At 42.2% G+C, this 26,439-nt stretch overlaps 4 long non-coding RNA genes across 4 annotated transcripts; 3 read left to right on the top strand and 1 right to left on the bottom strand.

Moving 5' to 3' along the window:
• The first annotated feature begins 3,510 nt into the window (after positions 1-3,510).
• LOC138224311 (uncharacterized) lies at positions 3,511-6,078 on the top strand. Its single transcript, XR_011182764.1, has 3 exons — positions 3,511-5,074; positions 5,230-5,280; positions 5,810-6,078. It is a non-coding gene; the product is annotated as an uncharacterized lncRNA (long non-coding RNA).
• Positions 6,079-6,785: 707 nt separating this feature from the next.
• Positions 6,786-16,294, bottom strand: LOC107078924 (uncharacterized). The gene is made up of 9 exons (XR_011182757.1): positions 15,666-16,294; positions 14,332-14,947; positions 12,446-12,600; positions 11,600-11,703; positions 10,156-10,369; positions 7,933-8,088; positions 7,710-7,794; positions 7,430-7,484; positions 6,786-7,032 (listed from the first exon to the last, which is right to left on the bottom strand). It is a non-coding gene; the product is annotated as an uncharacterized lncRNA (long non-coding RNA).
• LOC107078919 (uncharacterized) lies at positions 9,931-10,851 on the top strand. The gene is made up of 3 exons (XR_001479867.2): positions 9,931-10,019; positions 10,232-10,326; positions 10,665-10,851. It is a non-coding gene; the product is annotated as an uncharacterized lncRNA (long non-coding RNA).
• A 6,309-nt stretch (positions 16,295-22,603) lies between the features above and the next one.
• Positions 22,604-23,212, top strand: LOC107078916 (uncharacterized). The gene is made up of 2 exons (XR_001479863.2): positions 22,604-22,781; positions 22,996-23,212. It is a non-coding gene; the product is annotated as an uncharacterized lncRNA (long non-coding RNA).
• The last annotated feature ends 3,227 nt before the right edge of the window (positions 23,213-26,439 follow it).

The following is a 26,439-nucleotide window of genomic DNA, read 5'->3' as shown; positions in this document are numbered from 1 at the left end:
TACAAACCTAGTTCCTTTGAATGGATTGCTGCCAAGACATACTGGAGGGCTTAATGCAAAGTATTGTGGAGCCACATGAAGCCTCTATTTAGCAGACGGTTCCATAGACCTGTGCTTAAGGACATACTGCCTCCAGAGGCCATACAGAAGAACTAGCCCTCATCTAAAGGGGCTCTTTGAAATACTGACACTTAGTAATGTGCATGCAGCTCCCTGAACATCTACATTCAGCATCACTGACTGGGAACTTTGGAATGGCAATTTACTCACCTCACCATCATGGCTTACCCATGAGCTGGTGTACACATCTCAGCACATGGACAGGATCACCTACTGCATTTTCAGGCCACAGAACAGCTAGTCAAATCCCACAGAGGATCAACTGGCTTCAGGAACAGTGTTCCAGTAGAATTTTACAACCCATTAACATTGTGCTCTTCTCTCCAAACAGATCCCACTATTCTAGAACTGCAGGAACATCAAAAAAAAATACAGCTCACAATGGAAAAAGTTCCATGTTCTTCTCCAACTCAAAGCGAAATGGAACTGCTCTCCTCCCAAGTTTTTATAAGCCTCTTCATTAATTACAGGGGCTGGGCTAATTCCATGGGAACCTATCCCAAAGCTCTAAAATCCTCATGTGGAATGCCCAGGTGTGTCCAGCTCAATAACACACACCTGCTTCCAGATCCCTGCCTGCTCAGAAGCCATCTTGGCTCAGAGAAACACCACAGCCTGGGCTTGAGCCAAAATGTGAGGTTTTTTTACCATGTGTTCTTTCTAAACTTTTCAGCATACTGCGATCTATTCCAGAAATAGATTAAGAGAGAAAGATAATGATTTGATTATGTTTTATACAGTATATACTCCATCATACAAATACAGATTTGTAATTGTGACTCATAAATCGCTTCAGCACCTGATATTATTTCTCTTCCAGTACATTTGTCAATGCCTGCTATGATTGGAATGATGTTGACTTTTTCAAAGGAGAAAGTCAGTGCTGCAGACCAATTAAATTTTTTTTTTTTTGCTAATAGAGTCCTCTGTATTTAAAAAATAATAGTGATTAAAAGTGTTGTCATTTTAGTTAACTAAGGAGATTGAGACACAGAATTTGCTTTCCAACATTTTGATGCCCTGTATTGGCTGATGATTTTTCCTGTTGAACTGTTTTCACCAATAATTGGTCTGGTGGTTTAGTAAACTGACATGTAAATAAACTAGCAGGGTGACAGTTTATCATCATTACAGTCCAAAATAACATTTTATTTGTTTTTGCTTATGGTTTTGGTTTTTTTCAAATACTTAACCAAACACTTCAGCTATGAGTTTTCATTTTCATCCCTTGATTTCTGTAAATCATTTCTCCTAAAATGCGGTGTCATCACTGTTTCCTCCTGGCCCTCTCTTCTTAAACACAAGTCATGTGTTTAACCAGCCTTGGAGCCTTAGAGCATGAACTGCTCTTGCTGCTTCTACCACTTTGAAAAATCCAGGGATGGGAAATGAACCCATGTTTGCGTATCCCCTTTCAAAAGGAGACGTGATCTTACTGCAATCCCTGCCAGAGGAGCATTTACACTAAACAGCACAGGGGTGTGAAAACATACTGTATAGCCCTATTTTTCTCTGAGACTCATTGTTTCTGGCACACATGTTGTTACTCAGATCTGCTCACATCAGCTCAGTTCCATGTCCCTACAGCTTGCTTTAGTTTGCCAAAGCTCATTCCTTGTGATCCAGGTCCATCTAGATACTGCCTTTCCTTGCCCACTAACTTTCTCTTTACTGTTCGTTTGACACCACGCAGCCCCAGGCCTTTCCAAAGTGACTGTCTCACAAAACCCCTACAGCCAGCTTCAACTGGGAGGCTCCCTATTCTCCATCCATTTTGATGACACTCTAGGATGAGGGACTGTTATTTCCTTTCGCTCATGTGCCACTGTCCTCTTCCCCAGGGCACTGTCTATTCAATGAGAGCTCCCAAAAAATGTTGTCTGGCCTAAGACGCATGCTGATTATTTCTTCTGGAAACTTGAGCTGCCTCTTTAGATCTGCTTGCTTTTCCCAGTCGCTTGTTGTTGCGAGAATCCCTTTGTCTTTTGCCGCCTTTACCACACCCTCTCCTGACCTGACAGTGGGTACAATAAGGGTCCTGGGTAAGCTGATCTGATCTCCTCTTTGCCATCTCTAGTTCGGCTCCCGGCTGTGTCAGTATCTGTTCATGTTGCCACCTAAATCTCCCATCTGACAGACCTGCTTGACAGAAGGAGAGCTCATTCTCTAGACTTGCTGGCCCTACACACTGTGTGAAATTAGGGCTTTCTACCAGCCCCTATGTATGGAGGCTGGTTACTGTGGGCAGAACTTCATTAATTGATCAAATTTCTTCTTTGAAGAAAAAACATTGTTTTTCCATGTTCCCGATGTCGAGCCTGGTCAGTGATAGCTTCCTTATATCTTACCTGCATATCCAGTTGCCCTGCTTCTTCATTTTCACTGCTCTAACTGACCTGTCATTTTTTGGGTCAGGGGTTATACACGCTGGCCCAGCCTACCCTGGCCCACTGACCCCACTATATCACTGTGGTGCAGCCTATACTCCAACTCCTTCAGTAACACACTGGCTGTACTCTTGAAACCAGTTCTGATCACTAGTTGATAGTTTGAACTCTTCTACTACTGACCAGATCTAACCATAGGAATGCAAGGTCTCCATGACTTGGCTTTGCACTTCCTTGCTTTTATAAACGATGCTAGCATGTTCCAGGCTGTCAGACACTCCTGAAACGTCACCCATTTGAACAGATCTATCAATAGAATTGTTGTTCAACTAACCTAGTGAATCAAATTTTACCTTCTGTATGAAGAGGTGAAATGTTTTTGAAGTGCTTGTGGTTTGTTGAGTTCTGCTCTTTTGGTATGAAGCACATGTGTTGTCATATGGGGTGTGTTTGCCAGGGAGGCGGAGCTCTCAACAGAGAACTGCAGAGCTGACCACAGCTGAAGAGCATTTGGAAGCTCAGGAGATTCAGCTGGAGGCGTGATTATAAGATCAGGCTGAAAACGTCCCTGGGAGAGTTGAAGCAGGATGTCAGTCCTGAGTTAGTGGCAGTCCAGAGGAGAACAGGTCTCCTGTTAACATGCAGGCTGAGGCACAGCAGTGAGAGTCACCAGGTCGGAGCTGTGTCTAATAATAAGAGCTGGAAAGAACAGGTCTGCCGGATGTGAGAACAGAGTAGTGGCTGCAGTTGAAGAAACCCTGATCAGGGGAGAGTGTCAGAGGAGACTGTGGAGAAGAACATCGAAGGGATGGAGTGAGAGCAGCTATCCTGGAGGGAATTGTCTGGTGTGAAAGATGAGATTATTTAAAGACAGAGCAGCCTGTTGAGTGTGAGAACAGGGCTGTGCAGTAAGTCCATGGTGAGTAAGAGTGAGAGTAAAACCACAAGTGAAGGGCTTGGCGACACGAGGAACTGAAGGCATGATCTCAGAGGAGATCAGAGAGCCCAGGAGCTGGGGGTCCAGACAGCCTGGCACAGCCATGTGTGCTCCCCGTGTCCTGGTGATCGGGGGATCAGAGGAGAGTGCGTGGAAAGAATGAAAAAGAGGAAGAAAAGTTCCCCAGCAGGCTGTGAGGGGTGTCTGGAGAGTCAGTTCTGCCTGTTGGTGTCCATAGTGGCAGCCACTACCCCCATGGCCTCATACACCTTTTTGCAATCAGCCAGCTTTCCTTGACTGAGTTCTTCCTCCCTGCTGCTTTCACCAGCTCCCAGAGTCTGCACCTGAGCTCTCCCAGTACTTGGGAGTCTTCTACTGGACACCATTTGGCTCTGGTGCTGATCCTGCTCTAGACCTCCTTAAGAAATGGTTCATCTCCCGCCAGGTAGGTTCTGACTCTTCAAAAGCACTGGTGGGGTTACTCTGAGGCTGAGAATTTTGAGTTTATTGGAATATAACATGTACCTTGGTACAGTGTACTAGTGATATGCTAATGAGTTAAATAGTTGCTGCAGTTAACCAGTTAAAAAAAGTGCAAGTAAAGCAGTATTTATAACTTTGACATGACCCAAGGGAAATGTGAAAGAACTTTACACAAAGAGTTGTGGGAGAATGGCACAGGCGATCCAACCATTTTTCTAAATCAACAGCCTGTTTTCTTTCGAGCAACGGCTCCATGAGACTATCCAATCAAACTGATATCAGTAACTGAAAGGGCTACATGGATCAAATACTGTCCTCTCTTTTGACCTTTCTCATGTTCTTGTAACTTATTACATGAACACATCAGCTGCATGACTAATTAGAAGTAGAAAGGTGGTAAATTGAGTGCATGATAAACGTTCACACATGAAAAATCTGACTTCTTGGTGCAGAGTTAAGATGGATCAGGTTATAGAACAGTAAGTGTCCTGCAGAGAACTTTAGTGCCCACAGCTCGCCTGCATGTTTCTAAATCCTTTCATTCACATTCCTGTGGCTCTCAAACACTCATAAGGATTAAATGCACTAACTGAGATTACTCAGATGGCCATGGGAAAGGGGATTTTGAAACTTGTAACTCATGGGGGCTTCTGTAAACATGCTCGATATCTTTAACACGTTTTCACGTGGAGCCAAGAAAAAAAGCTGCCTGCACCGTCAGTCTGTGGCCACGCCCACTCGAATGACATCTCTCGCAGGCCACGCCCCGCGCACCTGTGCGCCAGGTTCTGCTGGAGAGAGCGGAGCTGAGTGCGTTTGTTCCGCGTCTTTTCCGATTCTTTTCTATTTTTCCTTTATTTGAATATAGATAAAATTTAACTCAAGTAATTATGTAGTCTGAACTTTATATGACAAAAGGGTTAAACACGTAATTTTGTTGGGAGCTAAGTAGCACTTTTAATGCGTCTTTGTTCACAAAACTAAGCGTGTGCATTCATCCAAACCTACGTTTGGAAAGTACTTTGTCAAGTTTTTCGTTATTTTCCAGAGTTTGTTGTGTGATAATGCTCTTCTATTCGCTTGCCACTAATACATTTTAATGGGCTTTCAAAGGACAAGATTCGCACTAAATAATGGGAGTTTAAACGTAAGTACAAACATTTTATTCATGTCTTTGCAAGTATCTCATTAAGAGATATTTTGCGCCACCTGCCCTGGTGAAAACGCCGTTTGCTACTAAGAAACCTTGGTTTCAATTATCTTTAAATACTCGTCTAAAAACTTGTGTTCTTGTGTTTCCAGTTTGGTGTCTTCGGGCAGGACGGGCTTGGCACAGCTGCTGAAATTATCTATGTAAGTATAAACCTTTTTGTTCGTTGACACGTATCGTATTGAAGTACACTACAGTTTTTGGAAGAAGACTCAAACTAGGCGATACTAGATTTCTCCAGGGCACAAATGGTTTTGACCCGACAACGCTGTTATGTATAGCAATCATTTTCTACTAAAACTGCGATCCAATGTCGCTTTTTTAATGCGCATAATACGGATTCATTAGAAGCCGTTTTAGCTTCCAAATTGCATCACAACAATTAAGACAACGGAACCTATAAAACTATGGATTGATTATTTGTGTGTTAAATAAGTTTGTGCTGGTCTCTAATCGATACACTAGATGTATTGTGTCTTCGGTATTCACACTTGTAACCGCTTCAATACCCTGTTAAGCAGGAACGTTTTCCGTTACACCAGGCTGAGCGCTTTGTTCCAACTGGAAATCTTTTTCAACTGTATCAGTCGATACAGAAGCTCGATCTAACTGGGATCATTTCGAGATCCTGTTTGTAACCGAAAGTTAATACTGATTTCTGTTGTTTTACAGGAATTGCAACAAAGTTCCAGTCTTCATTCCGGTCGCTGCCTCGGAGAAACAGTAACGTGCTGTGTGTTTCTGTTTTGACATGTAGTTGCTTGCAAATGTTTTCTTACTCTGTTGACTTGTAACACTATTTAGCGTTAATGTTGCCGTGCTTTGACACTTTGTAATTGAAATGCATGTTTATTTCCACTTTGAAGCCTGTGCATCCGACGTATTGTAATGCTTTGTTTTGTATGCCATTTTCGCTCAATAAATTGTTGATTGGACCTTGATTTTGTTCTTTGATTTCTTGTGCAGAGTTCTGTACCCCTTGGCCCTGAAAACCCCCGGTGTTGGTGAGTTTTTTGGCGGAGAGATTTTGCTTACAGTTTGTGGCCGCAAGGGGACCCCCTATCGCTTTTTGACTTAAAAAGGTCAAAGGCTACCCCCTTTTCAAGCGTGTCCAGATTTTCCCGCCAAAAAACTTAGTATCTGGGGTTTCTCTCGGGGTCTGGTAGCAATCAAGCCGAGCCTCGCCCACCCCCCCTCATTGGAGAGGGGTAGGCGGGGGCTGGCTGATTGACCGCAGCTCTAGCCAGGCCCACTCGCTCCCGGCAGGAGAGGATGGCAGGTTGGTGGTGGCTTTGGTCCCTGCAGAGAGGCAGGTCTCCTGGGGTGTGGACTTAGAAATCTGTCAGTTGCAACTGTGACTGATGGGCTGAGTCCGCCCTGGGTGCCTCCTCTCTCTCGGGCCGAGGCCATCTCCAGCCTGCCTTCCCCTCCTGCTGGGAGTGAGGGGGCTTGGCTAGAGCTAGCCTCCCTTCTCCTCCCCCCAGGGCTAGACCCACGCTCCCTCCTAGGGACCCTATTCCCCCCCAGACTATCTAAAAAGGCGGGCGTCCTCGCACTTTTCCAGGTCAGTGCGATGGGTTGTCGCCTTGCGGTGCGTGGCGCACGCGCAAGACAACACTTCACACCTTCGAAAATACAGGACAATGCAGACAATGAAACGAGTTTTTATTGCAGAATTCACAGCAAATACAATAGCAGCAATCAACAGAAAACATGCAGGTCAAGAATAAAATACAGCACTGAATCGGGACATTGCAGATCAAGCCACTGGTAAAAAAAATCAAATGTAACAAAAAGCACACATTGTCGAGAAGAACTTGGCCAACGCTCGTCGAGTTGCTGGAGTGGAGCTGGAAAGCAGATCGTCGGAGCGCAGAGAACCAGGAGCCGCAGAACTGAAGGCAAAAGGAAAAGAAGCAAGTTAACGGGATACCGGACTTAGACTTCAGAACTTCAAGTGAATCGATTGTACATTAACTTTTTTTAAAAAAAAACCTTTACTAAAAAATAAAGAAACATACAAACACACTCAAATTCAAAAAGCAAACAATAGGTAACATCATGAGAAATCCCAGATACACCCCGGTCCCAGTACTCCAATATTTAGAAAATAGGTTCAGCCTATTATGAATAAAAGAATCCATAAAAAAACAACCACCGCTTTTGTGTTTCCTATTTGTATTCAGCAAAAGCACAACTAAACGAAAAGAAGCGATAACGTTTGTAGAAAACCGTTCTGGTGTTCAAATGCTGTGAAATACGAGTTGTCTTTAATACAGGAATAAAACTTACCGCGGAAAAAAACACTTTCATAACTGGAGGCCCGTTTTTGAAATCCCTTTGTCACCTGGAGAAACAAGAAAACATACGAATTAGTACATTTAATCTCTGCTAAAGTGTATCATTCGGGAACAGAAAGCGATATTATAGCCCGATTCCGGAAGGTGAAGATACTAACAATTAGATACACAGTTATTCATTTTATACAGCAAATTATTTAAGATAAATTACAGCTTTTTTCGTTAGAGCAAACAGAGTTAGAGATGCCATATCTTAAATAAAACATACTTACATGAAAGGTAGTATAAGAACGCTGAAGGCAGACTTTTGAAACTTCGAGAGCACGCTCAAACAGACAGGACACTCATTTCGGCGTCCTAAAACACAAATTCAACAGAAACAAATGCAATTAACAAAAGTTGCAACAACAATACATTTTTGTCTAACTTTCCTCAAAGTAAAATTTTAGTTTTTACATTTAAAAGAAGAAAATTAGAAATAAAACGCAAACGCACCTCACGCCGCAGAAACTCTCCCCGCTGCCATCTTGCCGGGCGCACCTGTGGAACAGGTGGACGGGGCGTGTCCGCTGAGGAAGGACACTCTGGGGGCGGGCTCGGCTCCTGAACGACAGCTGTGCGCTCGGTTACATGGGCTCAGCACTGACGGTTCTGAAGATAAATAAGTCAATTTTAACAAAGCATTTAACGGCTAAGCTTTTTCCGACAACTTAATAGAACAAAATTCCCCTACGGGTCTGTTTGCTGGACTCGTTTAGCTTGCGGCCAGCTGATCGAATCAAGAGAAATGTGCTGGAGAGAGACCCCTGTCGCTCCTAGTTAGGACTGCACCTCTCTTTCACTGCCAGTGCCACACCCATCCTGCAGGTGTCTCAGTGGTATAAGGGGCTGCTTTTTAGAATTGAATTCCGAACTACGCATTTATAAAGGACTTAAACCCCCCATTTGCCCTGTTTTGGAAGGCCCCGAAAATGGAGCCCCCCAAAACGGCCGGCGTGGTAGAGAACAGCCCCTTCTACAAACTCACCCCGACAGCATGAGAGCTTCACCCGGGGATTAGGTCTCAGACCGGGAATTAGGTCTCAGACTGACGGGGAGGCTCGGGGCTCGACTTCAACTCACACGGCTCTCCGGGAGCCGATCTGCTCTCTGAACTTTAGAAGTGTCCGATGGTTCAGCCCGCGGAGCCACCAGGCCGGCCATGCAGAACTCCGCCCATTTACATCTCTTATTCAGCCTAAAATCAAGTCATAGTTCCGAGACCAGGCGGTTCCTCCTCTTTGCTCTCTTTTCAAACGTTAAGGCTAAGGAGCTGCCTTTGTAATGCGCTTTTCTAGCCTCTTTGCAACTGGGCACGACTTGTTATTTTTTCCCATGACAGAGAAAAATAAAGTATTAAAATTTGCAGTACAGTTATGGGAGCCTGTATGCCATGTATCAGTCTGAGAGGTTAAAATGTTGATGCTTTTTTATATTTTTAAACAAAATGTCTGAAATGATTCTAATGACACCTCTACAAACTACATGAATGGTTAAATTTCTCTAAATTTTTTGTACCCCAGCTGGTGTCTGGGCAGAGTGAACTGTACCTTTAGCTCCTTTATACTAGTAGGTTTCACGACATGATATACTTATGATGATGATATACCATGGGCGTTTGACAAGGTTCCATATATAAAAGTAATCCTTCATATTAAGGATTTATAAATTAAAAGCAATGCCTGTAAATAGAACGTTAACTGGTGTACGGGTAGAAAACAGAACAGTGACAAGGAATGATAACTAGTTTTGCAATCAATGGAGCATCACACCACTGCTTATTATTAATATTAGCAACGCTATTATTTAATATACTATAATGTGGAAGTTATTCTAGTCAAAATGTAGTCAGTGGAAGCAGCTTCCGACAGGTATTTAGGCGTTTTATATTAACTCATAATTGTCATCTCTAAGAGATGCAAATTCATTTTGATTAATATAAAAAGGCATTAAAAGTCTATAGCGTGTTCTACACTGTATACACAGGTTCTACAGTGAAAAGGGAACCACGGTCAGTGAGTGACGTACAGTACAGTAATCACAGTACAGTAATCACAGGTGAGACTGACTGTCAAACACTAACAGTATAATTCTTACCGCTTGACCCAAAGCTAAAATACAGGAATTATGAAACACTGTTTATGGCGCAAGATTGACGCTAATTTCTAACCTTTTACAATTAATGATCTGTACCCCTAGGGATGAATAACATATTTTGAGTTGAACTGAAAACAAATCGTAAATGTTCAACTGAAGTTTCATAAGGTTATTTAATCACCGGCTCAGTTAAAAGTATGGAATGGGATTGTACTCATATTACTTGTGTCTCCAATTAAATGTGTCAATTACACATTTCTAAGTAATTAAAAGTCCGATGCCAGGTGTGATTAATCTTGTATGAGCCATCAATTGGTCTCCTTTAAAAATTGCTCTGGCAGCTGTGTTGCGTCTTAGCAGAATTACGGACAAATGTCTTTATAGTAGGATAGGAACAGATCAAAACGGATCTAGAGAAGGCTTCTTTGAGAAGCAACTTTGTCGCGGCCAGTAACTTGATTTTTAGAGAAGCCTTTTTTTAGTTTTTAAAGAGACGTCGAATTAAAACTAAACCAACCCCTTTCGCCCCCTTTTAAAAGGGGCTAAATGGAACGGAACGCTGTTATAACGATAAACGGCTACCTGTATTTTTAATCCTTGCTCAGCTCTATTAGTGGTGTTTCAGCAGGTGTCTTATTCCCTAGTTCCTCCTCTCCAGCTCCCCGGCCTTCCTGTCCTCTACAACAGCCTGGACGCCGAAGCGCAGAGCTCCCGTGTGGCGTGAAACTGGACAGATGAGCGGTCAGTTCGAAGGTGAGAATCCAACCGGTCTGCACTCTGCTTGCAGAGCCTCTTGCTTTCGGGTTTAAAGAAAGAGCTTTGTTTGTACTATTCTCAATATGGAAAAGCAGTATTATAATGAGCACGCGCCCACAGCTGCGTTCACTTAATCCGAGTTTGGGGAAAATTACCACGGGGAAATGGAGCGAAGCAGTGTTTTACCTCCTGCTGACCGCTCAACACCTCCCTGCGAGTAAACGTCTTATTTTTGCTTTCCAAAAGTGGTGCTACCTTTGTATAGACTAAGGTAAGAGGCCAGAACTTGCAACTACAGTATATGTATTAGAAACGCTTTTTCTCCCCTGTTCAAGAAGCAGTTGTTCCCGGAGAGCAGCCGGTCTCACCTCGCCGTCCCAGGTGCCCACCGTCTCTCCGGCCGGCTGTCCTGACTGGAGCGTTTCCTCTCCCGGGGCTCCAGACTGTGGGCCGCCGGAGCGTTACGACTATACTGTTTTGTTCCAATTTTGCAATAAATTGGTGTCCTTGGATTTTCTTAAATCAATTTGTGAATTTCGGTGTTGGGTTCGGGTATTTTAGTGGTGTCGCTTCATGTAGAAAGAACGAGTCAACGTTTCCTTTGCCAGTCCAGGCTGCTCAGAGTGCCTGTCAGTCATTAATTTAGGGTGCTTCATCTTTGTCCACTGTAGTTGTTGCACAAGGTTTTTTCCTCCACCTTGCCTGTAAAACTCCACCTGTTGCTTGAATATACTCAAAGCTATGCAGCCTGTGGACAAGCAATTGCTTGATAACACAATGAACTTCCACTATTACCTTTGGTAAAATCTCCCATTTAAGCAGCAGAATCCAACTCAAAAGGTCTTCACAACAATATTCATTTAACACTACTTCAGGGGCAAATAGAGATCAATTGTAAATCAACCTTCATGTCTATCCAGTTTTCCAAGAAATCTGGATAGTACCTACAGCATGGACAAGAAACTGGAGGTTTACTCGGGAGGGAACAAATTTCATAAGGAAAACCATTCTTTGTTTGCTTACAAAACTAGTTTACATTTCCTTTTTCATTAAATAAAACAAACTGATTCTTTGACATGCAAGAGACAGATACAAAGTTACTCCAGGTGCAGAGCTATGTTACTGAGAATTAAACATCAAAATTGTTTTTCTAACAAATCTTTTTATATAAACATTTAAGAAATTAGGAACATAAATATTTATTCCGCTGAAAGAAACCCTGCATCATAACTTCCTCTTAATGACATAAGAACCTGCTGTTCAGAATGACCTCTCATGCTGGTGAGGCTGTAGACTGTGTTGAGTGTCCAGGTGGTCCTCATGATCCCCCCCCCCAGCTCAAGGACTCAGGGGAAAGGCCTGTGATCATCAGCACTGTTGAGAGTTGAGAAATACAATCATCCCATCAATCAATCAATGCAGGGCACTAATATATACTGTATATACAGACACCCACATTTAACTGCAGATACAAATATAATCCCCACAGTTCAAAACAACTCATGACAGGTTTTCTGTAGAATTGGAGGAACAGTTGCTCAAGACCAGAGAAGAATACAATCACTACAAAGTCTATTGTTTAATCATTATATATGATAAAGTATGTAGTTGTATGTAAATTATCTCAAATAACTGGGATAAAAAATTGCCAGACAAGCCTAACCCAATTAAAGCTGTCTAAAATAGCATAAGTATCAGTGATGGGTTTCTGCTAGGATAAAGTGACCCTAAAATCATACCATTTATAGTCATAAGTTTTTTTCTCATCTATAGCTGCATCAGGTAGGGCTGGACTTGACATGCTTAGTACAGTAGTAAGCCCAGGAGCATGTTACTAATACTGTTAGCAATACTGAGTCCCAGTCTGAGATGAAATGACCTCTCTGAGCCCTGTAGGACCCAGGATATTTAAAATCTCTGTACTGGGGCTTTGGTATGGAAATTATGGGCAACAGGGAACAGTGGCACCTACTCGTACACTATTTAAAAACATGTGAACAACAAAACACACCTTTTCCTGAAATCTTAGGAAGTCGCTAAAGTAAAATAAACACAAATCAATCCCTTCAGTTACAGAAGACCTTAAGATCAGCTGTGCTGATGAAGCACTGCTCACCCCACAGGAGAACAGGACACTTCACCCACAGGAGAGCCCTTCCTCCAGCCTCAGGGGTGACCTGTCGCAGCTGCTCGCTCTCCACAGACCAGCTGGAGGAGTGAGAACAGGCAGAGAGCGAATTCAACAGGAGACCCCGGGAGGCCAGACTGTTGCTGTGAAAATAAGAAAGTGAAAGTCATGTCAGGCTTTCTATTCAAAATCGAAAAGCTAAATCTCAGTTTGAAACATGTTGCTCTAAGGTAATCAGTATTCCATGTAAACTAAATGAAAGTGTGATGCCATGGGGGTTACAGTCATGTGTCGTGTTGATTTTTAGATAGACCAGAACAAACCTAAGGCAAATTACAGTAAAAAAAAATGTACCCTGATAAAATAAAATACAAAAACAAACAAAAAAAGGACTTGTGGCCCAAACATAGGAAAACAAAGAATTTATCCATATAAAAAAAGTCTTCTCAAAGTTTGAAAACTAAACCTTTCCATTTTATGAACTGGTTCTTAGGGTACCACTGTGCTGGAGCTGATGGTGGGAGACTTCCCCAAGCTCACTCGGGAATACTGTCACAAACCAGGAAGAAAATTGTATATCCACTGAGTAATTGTGTGATGTTCTCCTATATCCAAAATCTACCCTACCAACTTTTTTGCCTGAATACTGTTAAATGCAGATGAAACGTCAGCAAGAAGTACAAACACATAGGATGATAGAGTATCTACTGTAAATGCTTGTACTCTTGATTTAACAAAGCAACAAACTCTTCTTCCACTCCTCGTTTCGCTCTGTAACACAAACTGACAGGGGTCCCTGCGTGCACTGGTTGCGGAATAAAGATGGAACAAACCTATTTGATCAAAACATGTAATTGTGACTGAAGCTAATGCTACTGGAAGGAAATCTTTTAATTCAACAGCTTTTGGTTTTTTTAGATATAATTGGTAGATACAATCTTTTATAATTGTTTAGATATAATTGCAGATGTCTTCTACAAACTCAGAACTTTAAATATGTCCACTGATGTTTGGAAAAGTTTACATAAAACAGGACTAAGTTGTTCATGACATTTCTGCCTTCCTGATTTTTGAGGCCCAAACATTTTAGAGTATTTATTTGCAAAACCACATGCCCCACTTTGTACATTTCAGTTCATTTACATAGTGGGGTGTGTGCTCAAGCCAGCACCCATTACTAAGGGGTACCTGGCCAATCATGGTTTAGATCCTACGCCACGCCTCCTGTACATTATTTCTATTCATTCGTTTCTCCACCTTGGATTTATCATCTCTTTAAGCCTGTTTCAATTCTTCCTATATCTTCCTCTGAATCGCTTTCTCCCTCAAACTATCACAGCTTTGAATTCCTACTCTTTCTTTTTGGACTAAGTCAAATCATCATGTCGTGGTTTGATATGAACTTTACAGGCATTCTTAATGTTACCATAACAGGGATCTAACGTTCTAGAACCTCTTGTGTAGCCTTTTACAGACTGATGATCATTAGGGAGAACTGACTTAAGCAAACAGCCATTGAAATCTCCCTAAATTAAGTTCTGAGGCAGTTTTGTAATCGGCATCAGCAGAAATATACAGAAGAGTTGCAAACGCCTGCCCAAACTCCCATGGCAGGTAGCGAGGTCATAAAGAAACAGACAGGAGTCCTCGATCTGGTGAGTTAAAGGATTGTAGATCTGTCTGTTATTTACTTCTTTTATCTTGTACTATCTGCTCTTGATTGTTTCTTTACCCTTTTCTTTTTTCTTCTTCACTCTGCTTCCCTTGCCCTTTCTTTGTTTTGCTATGGTTTATTTAATACAAACTCTTTGTTTTCCTGTTGTCTTCCAACACATTCCCTATGTCCTTTTCCAAATGGGAAATCATGTACTCACCAAATCCAGTCAGCTGTAGTTTGTGTGCAGCTTGGCTTCAGTTTCTACTCTCTGTCATCTCTGGGTTTGTTTTATGTGGCCTGCAGGTACGAGTTCTCCCCTGTTTCGTTCCACTTCAATCATCATTGCGGTGTTTTATGTTGCGATACTTCAGTTCCGCCATCTTAATGAGATCAAAAGTCTGAGCGAAATCTTCTTAAAGTACCTCCCATTCAGTGCAGTGCCCGTGGTGGCATCACAAAAGTTCTACAAACAGAATGTCATAGTTCAGAACAAAGTGATGTGAAATCCAACACCAAATATACCTTCTACGAATAAACCTTTTTCCAGGAACATTCACACAGAGAGGCAGGTGGACAGAGTGATACCAGACACTGCTGGAGAAGAACAGTGGCACATATGATACTGACAGACACAAGAAAACATAAGGGAAGAGCTGGTATTTTACAAAGCACTTTACATTTGACAGGGTGCTTTATGCAAAAGAGCCTGGACTGTAAAACACAGGCTGTGTGCCGGCAGAGCAGAGATATTCCTACCTGCATTGTAGCAGCTGTGTCCTCCAATGAGCTCAGTGTGCAGGATCTCTCCTTTCCAGAAGAAGAAGCCTTCAGGTCTGAAATAATCCACAAAGCACACACTCTCAATTATAACTGGGGAGAGTCCTCTCATTAGCAAGTGAACACTAATGAGTTTTAGTTTCTCTCATTAGAAAGCGAACACACTCACAGAGATAGCTCATCTCATATGCACGCTCTTGGTGCAAATCGTGGAATTCTGCATGCATGTCCAGGTCAAGCTATGCTCAGACTTCCTGATATGGGGAAGTCTGGGTTTTCTTCATTTTGTGTCCTGTGTTTGAATGGTGGCTGTATAATCTGTACAGGACGTCTACTGGACTGTTCCAATTGTAACAATTCTGCATGAATGTCAAAGCACTTCAGGTGTAGGCAACAGCTGACAGCTATTTTTTGTAATTTAGTAAGGGCACTAGGATAACATGCAATTTAATTCCTTTTAGACAATGATGTACTTTTAACTTGGTTTTTACTGCATTTACTTGATTTATAGTTAGTCATTAAAATCTTCTGCTTCACTGACCACAAGAACACTGACTTGTGAGTCCCACACTTTTAAAACTCTCTACTATACGAACACACTATGGCGGCCACACCTGCCTGGAGTGTATGAAGATTGTCATCTAGCATCTAGTCACTGGCTACCTAGAAAACAATCTGATTGGCTGCTCAGATCTTTACGTCTGGTCAATAGAAATTGAATATATGCCTCTTATTAACCAATGCAAACAGCTCCTCGGCATATGAGCAACTGACCAATAGGAATACTCCAGCCTCCCCAGCTGACAGAGCTTGTCTCTGGAGCTTTCTCCAATAAAACCTCCTCACCTCTTCAGCCAGGAATCATATCTGGGAAAAAAACAAGCAACAGTATTAAAACCTTGTAGCTTGATCTCATATTATGCACATTTGAGTCTACTCAGGACTGGTACAGATCCTGAAAAACAAGACTGTTATGGTAAGTAGTGAGTGGGGTGGGAGAGAGCTGTAGGTGCTCTTCTATCTTACCTCTCTCTGTAAGAGGTTCAGTCATTTGGATGATATGTTTAAGGGATGTCCATGAAGCCTAAAGTGTAGGGATGTTAACCTTGTTACTTTTAAATTCCAGTCTAGACTAACTGGAACCCATTCAATTCATTTCTCATATCCCCAGATACTGCTGGAATATGCAAAGCACAGCCTACTTCAGATTTGTGCAGTAGCGAAATGACTGCAGTAGGATAAATGTCAATATGTCAAAACCCTTCTGAGCATGAAGATAAGTTAGATCCTGAAATGTTAGGGTATAGCTCTCGTCTCACAGTCTAAGTATTTCCAATTAAATCTAAATTACTAAAATAAATGTACTCCATCCCTGCACTTTAGCAAAACTGTATGTGCTCTAGATGAAGCTGAAACGCTCTCACCCCTGCTTTTGGGGAGTCCGAGCTCAGCAGGTTCTACACTTATTAAATGACCATTAAGGACCTGGACTAACCACCCAGGTGGTGTAAAAATTTGAAAGAGTTGCAACAAAACCCAGAAGACCCTACAAGGATCTCCCATCAGTGAGTGATGCACTTACAAAGCAGCATAAGATCTTCCTCCAGTGCTCATAGTTAGATAGTGGTTGCTTTGTATAACTGAGCTCCATTCGCAGTTTTCAGGATGAGGACTGGAGATCCCTGCTCTAGTACAGCCGGTTACAGAAAAGGCATCTCCAAGGGGTTGGAGGTGCCTGGGCAGGCAGGTAGGATTGCAGGGCATTTTCAGGATTCATGCCAGTTAAGCTACTCCGCACCTTTGAAGAAGGAAACCAGCCTGCAGAAGCTGCCACACCTGAGGTGGAACAGGCCCACTCCAGCCAGGAGACCCCGTCATCTCCCAGCTTGGCACCTTGGTTGCTGTGCTGTAGCAGCACTGACAAGCCTGTGCTCCCTTGGTCCTGTCCATACCAGGGTTCTTCTGTAGTTGCACCTCTCAAGCTATTCAATATGTCCTGTCCACACTAGTAGACGTCTGCAGTTGCAGGGCTCAGGCTAGTTAAATTTGTGCATTACAGGTGTGATATCTGCATAACTGAAGCTCAAGTGTTAGTACAAGATTTATCTCCAAGACCAAACAGGAGACCTCTCCAACTTTCTCCATATACAGATTAAGATATAGCCATTCTCCTCCAGGTAACGCTGTTGCCTAAGAAAAGCTACCCTTGAAGGTACTATTATCTACTATCCTTCCACTGATCTTCAGATCAATAAAGCACTGGAGAATATACAGTGCTACCACAACACCAGAGGACAGTTCATAGAAGTTAATGGCTGTACACAACAGACTTCCAGTGACACCTTCACTTTATTGCACAGACAATACAGTTGCTACAAGATCTGGGTCAAGGTTCTGACAGAAGGTCAGAGGATCAGCATACAAACCACATCTTGGTTCCACATTACAGATGCAGTGTGGAGGATGTCCCATTCCTGTTGGGGAGTTTCAGTTGCCAGCCTCCATTCTTCCAACGTGATCTACCGGGCACTTTCTTGCAGGGGGCAAGGAAAGAGGTTACATGACCAAGTTCTGACTTTGTAACATGGTCTCAGAAACACAGTTCAATACCAGCAACATTCCTACCTAGGCCAGTCACACTCTGGACTCTCAGGCATAGAGAGCTCCTCAACCTTACCCACATAATTGAAGGATCTCCACACCACACCCTCTTCAGTGGAGATGCTGTGAGGAAGCTCCCTTTAGCACAAAAGGACTGGGGTGTTGGACTGTTGCTTTTATCCAGAGTACGTTAAACTGCTAACCCTTTCAACAGCTGAGCCGAGTACAGCAGTGTCCTACCTGGGATTTCAGTGTAGGGATCTCTCCTCACTGGCTGTGCAGCAGGGTCAAGCTGGGTTTCTGTATCCCACAGACAGGAACACACTGGGCTCTTCCTGGTATACAGCTTCACTCAAGAGCCTCCAAACCTAGTCCCTTGAAATGAGGTTCTTGTGACAAAGATTAGATTCCACAACATCATGATAAGACATACACTGTGGATAAATGCAAGGTATTATACATGCCCATGAAGCCCCCTTTATGCAGAGGGGACATAGTACCTCCAGAGGCTGTACAGAAGAACAGCCAGCTCCCCCTACTGGCAGCATCGCCTATTGCATCTCCCAGCCACAGCTCAGCTTGTCAAATTCCACAGATCAGCTGGCTTCAGTAATAGTGTTCTGGTTGAATTTTCAAAGCTATTGACATCTTGCTCTTCTCACCAAATAGATCCCACTATTCCAGGGCCACAGGAACATTAGAAAACCCACACTGAATACTTCTCATGTTCCTCTCCAATTCAAAGCACAATATGAATGCTTTCCACTCAAACTTCACTTTTATATGCCTCTTCGTTAATTACAGGGGCTTGGCTAATTCCATGGGAACCTATCCCAAAAGCCCGACAATCCTCATGTTGAACGGCCAGGTGTGTCCAGCTCAATAACGCACACCTGCTTCCAGATCCCTGCCTGCTCAGAAGCCATCTTGGCTCAGAGAAACACCACAGCCTGGGCTTGAGCCAAAATGTAAGGATTACATTTTGGAATTATCTAGATCTAACCATAGGACTGCAAGGTCTCCTCGATTTTGGTAGAAAGTCCCACCAAAAATTAAAATGTCAAACCCCTCTGTTACTTTAAGCATAATGTCATAGTCACCTAGTGTCTTACTGTATGTTAGAAAGACATACTACTGCATTGTCAAGCTCATTTTGAAAACCTTTTTTGAATACATGACCCTGAACCTAGAACCTTTTCATGACCATGAGCATTTTTATTGTAAGAACAGAGCTATTCTCCTATCTCCCTTAGTCCAATCTTATTCATAATAGATGAATTGCAAACAAAGAGAAATATCCGTGAATGATTTCATTGTATCTGATAAAAGAAGAAAAAGATTAAAAAGAGACGGGCGGAAACAAGTGGAGTCTCTGGCGCATGTGGACTCTCTGTAGTTGATGTGATGTGAGCTGCACGGGGTCATGTTATTTCATCTTGTCTCTCTGGGATGTCTGTATAAAACTTATTGCACATGCCAGAGAGGATGGGGTAAAAGCATATTTCAATCTTTGAGATGTTAGAAGGCTGTGCAAGGATTTCTGTTAGATATACAGAACCAATTTGCAAAGACTCAGGTGACAGTCATTCTTGGAGATTGAGGTTCCTTTACTTTAAGAGGTAAGCTTGTTTGGAGCTCTTCGATGATGAAAGGGCCAACACCTAGGCATGTTTCAGTGCAGGGCATTTTGAACAACACCTGAACGAAATAGCAAGTGTAGAAATAACGTAAATATGACGTACCATAAACATGTCACAAAGTAAAAAAAAAAGCATTACAAATTATTTTCCATGACTTATGAACAAAGTCACGAGTGCAAAAACAGAAGAACATGGTAAAATAATTCAGAAAAAGAATAACATTTGCCCTCAGCTTTACTAAATACAGATAACAGAAATGACTAATGTAAAAATGAAGTATGTCAAGTACCAAGTTTTCTTTCCACCGACCCTTGTCCTTATCAGTAAGAAATTTGAGAGTATATTTTAAATACGTAGTTAGGACCAGTGCTCATTTCAGTTACCACTTCTGGGTTGCTAGTTCATGAAACCTGGTTTAAAGGCATTCATCTGAAAGCACACAAATTCAACTGTGCCTAACTTAGCTTTTAGAAATGCATGGAGCCAGTACAAATAATTCATGGAGCTGAAAATGCAAAAAGCACAATCACACATTTTGTGTAGGTTACAGTCATTCCAAATAAGAACAGACAAATATGTAACCTGCTTGCTAGATACACAGTACCAGAGAGAACTCAGAAACAGCCTTCAGTGTCATGCACAGAACCCTCTACCAGGGAAAAATGGAAAATGAGCACACAATTTTAAAAGGACACATGCAATTAAAAACCTAGACATAAACAATAAGCACAACGAAAAGCAATTTAGCAGTATAAAATAAAGTTTTCCTGTATTTCATTATTTGTATAGTGTTTACACATTCTGTACATACTGTACCACATAACTACTTTTATTTTTTAAAGAGTACCCTTCTGTGAGCCATGTTCTTAAATATATTAATGGCCTCATTACTGTCTGTCCTGATATCTTTCTCTGTGGCTAGCAGCAAGAGGTCAGACAGCCTGTCTTTGCTCGGACTTCACACACATCAGTTTGGAAAAGGACCTTCCCACAGTGGCAGTTGTCACTGGCTGAGATGCATAGATCTTGAGTTACTCAAACAGAATTGGAAAAATAACACGGGCATTGTTTTCCTTGAGACACTTCAGTAATGTTTTCACATCATTTGTGGGTCATGGGTATGAAGACTGAAACACTGTTAGATATGGCTATGGTTATGGAGGTGATCTCCCTGAGAAATCCACAGCCCGGTAGCATCAATAATTTTGAATTTCAGAACCCAAAATGTGACCTTTAATACATCCATATCCAAAAACCAGAAGAAATGGTCATGGCTGTGGTTAAAACTATAAAAATAAACTCACAATTACATTTATATGACAATGATTGACAGCCAGACATCTATTTTTAAACTGCTTTTTTTAATGCAACATCTCAGGACACACCAAAGTCTAACCATCATCAATAGTCAATAGTCAGTAGTCAATAGTCAGCTTGACATTGACTTTTGGGAGACCTCATTGAATTGACAGTGCCCTGGGGAAGAGAACAGAGGCACATGATCGAAAGCTCAGGAAATGCCAGTCTCTCATCCCTGAGTTTCAGAGAAATGGAGAATATAGAGTCTCCTGGCTGAGGCTGGCTGTAGAGCTTTTGTGGGAGAGTAACTTTGGAGAGGCCTGGGGCTGCTTGTTGTCAAACAAGCATCAAAGAGGTTAGTGGTCAAGCTCAGTAAGAAAGTAAATGCAGGATCCAATGGATCTGGATCACAAGGAATGTGCTTTGGCAAACTAAAGCAACCTGCTGGGAGATGGACCTGAACTGATGTGAGCAGATCTGAGTTACAACTTGTATGCCAGAAACAATCCAGTGAATCTCAGAGAAAAAGAGGGCTATATGTCTTCACACCCCTGTGTTAGTTTATTGTAAATGCTCCTCTGGCAGGGATTAGATTAACAATACATTTCATGCAAGTTTCTGGTCTTTCTGAGAGGGGATAGGTGACCACTGTGGAGGAAGATGTTCATGGTCCTTCACATCCCTGGATTTTTCAAAATGGTAAAAGTAGTAACACCAATTCATTAATAATGGGTTGTGTCTACGAAGGGGAGACCAGGAGGAAACGATGATGCCAGTTTTTTAGGAGAGAAAGGATTTACAGAAATCAAAGGATGAAAATGAAAGCTCAGAGGTGACGGGGTTGTTTGAGTACATGAGGAAAAACTAAAACCACACAGAGAAACAAATAAAGAATTATTTCAGACTCTACTGATTATTTAGAAAAGTCACCCTACTAGTTTAAACGAATCAAACCATTAGACCAATTCTCAGTGAAAATGGAAGGAAGCTGTTCAATAGGTTAAAAACATCATCACCCAATATAGGGCATCAAAAATATTGGAAAGCAAATTCTCCGTCTCAAAGTATTGTCTCAAACTCCTTAGTTAAGTAAAATGACAACACTCTCATCAATCACTATTATTTTTTTAAATACAGAGGACTCTAATAGCAAAGCATGTTTTTATAATGAGTCTGCAGCACTGAGTTTCTCCTTTGCGATACATCAGTTGAGAACACCATTCCAATCATAGCAGACATTGTCAAGTGTTCTGATATATGAAGAAAATTAATTCTGGATGCAGAAGTGATTAAAGAGTTAAAGTCACAAATCTGTATAAGGAATAAATATAAACCATAATCAAATAATTATCTTTCTCTCTTAATCTATTTCTGAAATAGATTGAGGTATGGTATGCTGAATATGTTTAGAAAGAACACACTTCTAATAATGTTGAAGGAAAATGTATTAAAGCAAAGTCATGGTGTCCCTAGAAGGCTTCTGTAGGATCCTTCCATTTTGGCTCAAGCCCAGGCTGTGGTGTTTCTCTGAGCCAAGATGGCTTCTGAGCAGGCAGGGATCTGGAAACAGGTGTGCACTACCGAGTGGACACACCTGGGCATTCCACATGAGGATTTTAGAGCTTTGGGATAGGTTCCCATGGAATTAGCCCAGCCCCTGTAATTAATGAAGAGGCTTATAAAAGTGAAGTTTGGGAGGAAAGTATTTATATTGTGCTTTGTATTGGAGAGGAACAGGATAATTATTCAGTGTGGGTTTTCTAATGTTCCTGTGCTTCTAGAGTACTGGGATTTGTTTGGTGAGAAGAGCAAGATGGCAGTAGTTTAGAAAATGCGACCAGGACAGTATTACTGAAGTGGGTTGATCGTCTGTGGGACTTCACAAGCTGTGCTATGACTTGGGGCTGCAGTAAGTGATGCTGTCCAGCAGGGGGAGATGTGTGTGTGCTAGGTCATTGGTAAGTCATGCCGAGGAGCTGAAGCTGTGAAGTAAGTTGGCATTGCACATCTAATTGGTGATGGTGAATGTGTTTTGCGACTCCATAAACCTCTACATTGCTTAATCTTTCTATTTTTTTAAAGACTCTTGTGTAGAGCCTCTGGAGGCCGTTTGTCCTTAAGCACAGGACTACAATACAGTCGGCAAATGAGAGGCTTCATGGGGATCTACAATACTTTTGCATCGACGCCTCCAGTATGTCTTGGCACCTCTGTGGCTCTAGGTTTGGAGGCTCCTGAAGAAAGCTGTATACCAGAAGGAGCCCAGTGTGTTCCTGTCTGTGGGATACAGAAATCCAGCTTGACCCTGCTGCACAGCCAGTGGGGAGACATCCCTACACTGAGATAACAGGTAGGACTCGGCTGTTGAAATGGGTGGAGATTAAAGGTACTGTGGATAAAAGCATCAGTTCAACACCCCAGTCCTTCTGTGCTAAAGGGAGCTTCTTCACAGCAGTACCTTACCTGGTCAAGTCTGGGGGTGGTGTGGAAGTCTGATGATGGGGGGGGGCGGGGGGGGAGTTTTTTTGTGTAGAGGCAGGATGTGTAACTTTCCCTTTCTAAAGACAAAGGAGGGGTGTGCTGTGACGTCTGGAGCCCTCTTGATCACATGGGAGGAATGGAGATTGGCAGCTGAAGCTCTCCAACAGGAAGGGAAGATTCTCAGCACCGCACCTGTGATGTGGTGTGTATGGGGCTCCTCTAATCTTCTGTCATGTCCTTGAGCCTGCTCTTGTAACATCTCTATCCTGTGTGTGCAATAAAGTGAAGGTGTTGCTGGAAGTCTCTTGTGTACAGCTATTAACTGAACAGTTTGCTGCTGTTACTTGATAATCTCTATCGATTTATTGATCTGAAGATCAGTGGGAGGGCAGTAATTGGTAATGGTACCTTCAGGGGTAGTTCTCCCTTGGCCAACAGCATTACCTGGAGAACAAATGCTAGATCTTAACATGTCAAATGTTGGGATGCACTGTTCTGAGACAAACCACACTTTGCACTAATGAAGGAGCTTCAGTTCTGTGATTGTCACACCTGTAGTGCACAGATTGAATAGCTTGAGAGGTGCAGCTGGAGAAGAACACTAGTATTGACAGGACTAAGGGAGCACAGGCTTGTCAGTACTACTACAGCACAGCAACCAAGGTGCCGAGCTGGGAGATGACAGGGTCTCCTGGCTGGAATGGGCCTGTTCCACCTCAGGTGTGGCAGCTGCTGCAGGCTAGCTTCCTTCAAAGGGGCAGAGTCACTTAACTGGCATGAATACAGGAAGTGCCCTGCTATAAGCCTGCCCAAGAACCTCCAACCCCTTGAAGATGCCTTTTCTGTAACAGGCTGTACTAGAGCAGGATCTCCAGACCTCATCTGGAGAACTGCTAATAGAGCTCAGTTATACAAATCCTCCACTAACTAGGAGCACTGGAGGAATCATCTCCTGATGGGGAGATTGTTGCAGGGTCTCCTGGGTTTTGTTGCAATTCCTTCAAAATGTCACCTGGGTAGTTAATCCAGGTCCTTAATGGTCATCTAATAAGTCTAGAGCACATACCGTTTTGCTAAAGGGCAGGGATGGAGTACATTTTAGTTATTCATATTTAATTGCTGTGTGGGACATGGCACAGTTGCTGGTCTTCCTTTAGTTATTTAGTATAACTACACATCCGGGATTGTGGTGGGAAGCTGGGGGCAGGCATGTGATTTAACATGAATACAGCGTATCTCACACAGCTTGCATTATTGTCATATCTGCAGGCCTTTCTTGGAAATACTTGGACTGTGACACCTGAGCTGTACCTTAACATTACAGGACCTAATATATTTATGGCAGGAGGCTTGTATCCCACTGTAGGCATTTAATTACTGCACAAAATGAAAACAAGGCTGTCCTTTCCTGTACATAATGCTTGATGTATTGGCAGGGATTCAGTTTCTCATGGAAATGCAACAAAACATAGTGAGAAGCACCAACAGAGAAATTAAACAAATTAATGGGAAACGTAAAGAAGTCCAGGTTGTTAGTTTAGACTGGAATTCAGCTGGGACTCCAGGTTTGGCACCCCTCTACTTTAATCTTTTTAGACCTTGCTTATACATATCCAAATGACTGAACCTCTTACAGCGAGAGGCAAGGTAGAAGAGCACCTACAGCTCTCTCCCACCCAACTACTTACCATAACAGTCTGGATATCCAGGTTCAGTACCAGTTCTGAGTAGGCTCAAATGTGCATAATATGAGATCATGCTACAAGGTAGTAATACTGTTGCTTGTTTTTTTCCAGATTTGCTTCCTGACTGAATAGGTAAGGTGTTTTTATTGGACCAAGCTCAGAAACCAGAGACAAGTGCTATTCTCAGCTGGGGAGCTGGAGTACCTGTATTTTCTATTGATCAGTTGTTCATAAACTGAGGAGCTGTTCATAGTGGTGAATAACAGGTGTCTTTTCAATTTTTTAATTCCTATTGGCCAGATGTAAGGAGCTGAGCAGCCAATCATATTTTCTATGTAGCCCGTGAAAATGCTAGATGACAATCTTCATACACTCTATGAAAGAGGATATGTATGAATTTCCTAAAAGAACAGAACTGGTAGGAATATAGAAAGACGCATTTTGTTTCAATTAAATAGAAGACAACCTTCTGACTTCTGAATAAGTTTTACATCTTTATACTCTTAGCATTATAATGACCACAAATGAGTTGGAACAGAGTTCTTATAATTATCATGTTTGACAGCAGAATCTATTTTTAACAAATATTGTGTGTAGGCATGTAGATGTTTATATGTTTCTTGTATGTATCTTGTATAATGTTTATTCTGACCGCTGTGGACGTTGGTTTTAGTGCAACTCATTGATTTCAGTTTAACTGCTAAAAGAGCCATGAGCTCGTTAAGCAGTGTGATATGTTGACCCAGAGATGCAGCTACCATAGTGTATCATTTTAACAGTGTACAAATTAGTCTGTTACTGTCACTGAAGCAGGAGATGATTTTAATAATTATACATGAAGTAAATGCAGTGAAAACAAAGTAAAAAGTACATTAAAAAGCTATGAAATGTTTAAAAGGATTTTAATTTTATTGCATTTTACCCTGGTGCCCTTATTCATTTACAACAAAAATAAATGTCAGCTATTCCACCTACACTTGAAGGAGGCCTTGACATTCATGCAGAATTGTTACAATTGGAACAGTCCAGTAGACGTCCTGTACAGATGATACAGGCACCATTCAAACACAAGACACAAAATGAAGAAAACCCAGACTCCCCCATATCAGAAAGTCTGAGCATAGCTTGACCTGGACATACATGCAGAATGCCACGATTTGCACCAAGAGCGTGCATATGAGATGAGCTATCTCTGTGAGTGTGTTCACTTTCTAATGAGAGAAACTGAAACTCATTAGTGTTCACTTGCTAATGAGAGGACTCTCTCCAATTTTAATCGAGAGTGTGTGCATTGTGGTTTATTTCAGACCTGAAGGCGTCTTCTTCTGGAAAGAAGAGATCCTGCACACTGAGTTCGTTGGAGGACACAGTTGCCAGGATGCAGGTAGGAGTATCTCTGCTCTGCTGGCACACAGCCTGTGTTTTACTGTCCTGGTTCTTTTGCACAAATTACCCTGTCAAATGTAAAGCACTTTATGTAATCCAGCTTGTAAAACAGGTTTTGTAAAATGTTTTTTTGGAAAGTAAACTTTTGGTGTTTGATTTCACATCACTTTGTTCTGAACTATGAATTTCTGTTTGTATAACTTTTGTGATGCCACCAAGGGCACTGCACTGCACTGCACTGAATGGGAGGTACTTTAAGAAGACTTCACTGAGACTTTTAATCTCGTTAAGATGGTGGAACTGAAGTACTGCAATGATGATAGAAGTGGAACAAAACAGAGGAGCACTTGTACCCACAGGCCATATAAATCAAACCCAGAGATGACAGCTGACTGGATATGGTGAGTACATGATTTCCCATTTGGAAAAGGACATAGGGAACGTGTTGGAAGACAA

The sequence above is a fragment of the Lepisosteus oculatus genome, chromosome 19 (genome assembly GCF_040954835.1).
Source record: "Lepisosteus oculatus isolate fLepOcu1 chromosome 19, fLepOcu1.hap2, whole genome shotgun sequence".
In the NCBI taxonomy this organism is placed as follows: Eukaryota; Metazoa; Chordata; class Actinopteri; order Semionotiformes; family Lepisosteidae; genus Lepisosteus; species Lepisosteus oculatus.
This window is presented reverse-complemented; position numbering and strand designations above follow the sequence as displayed.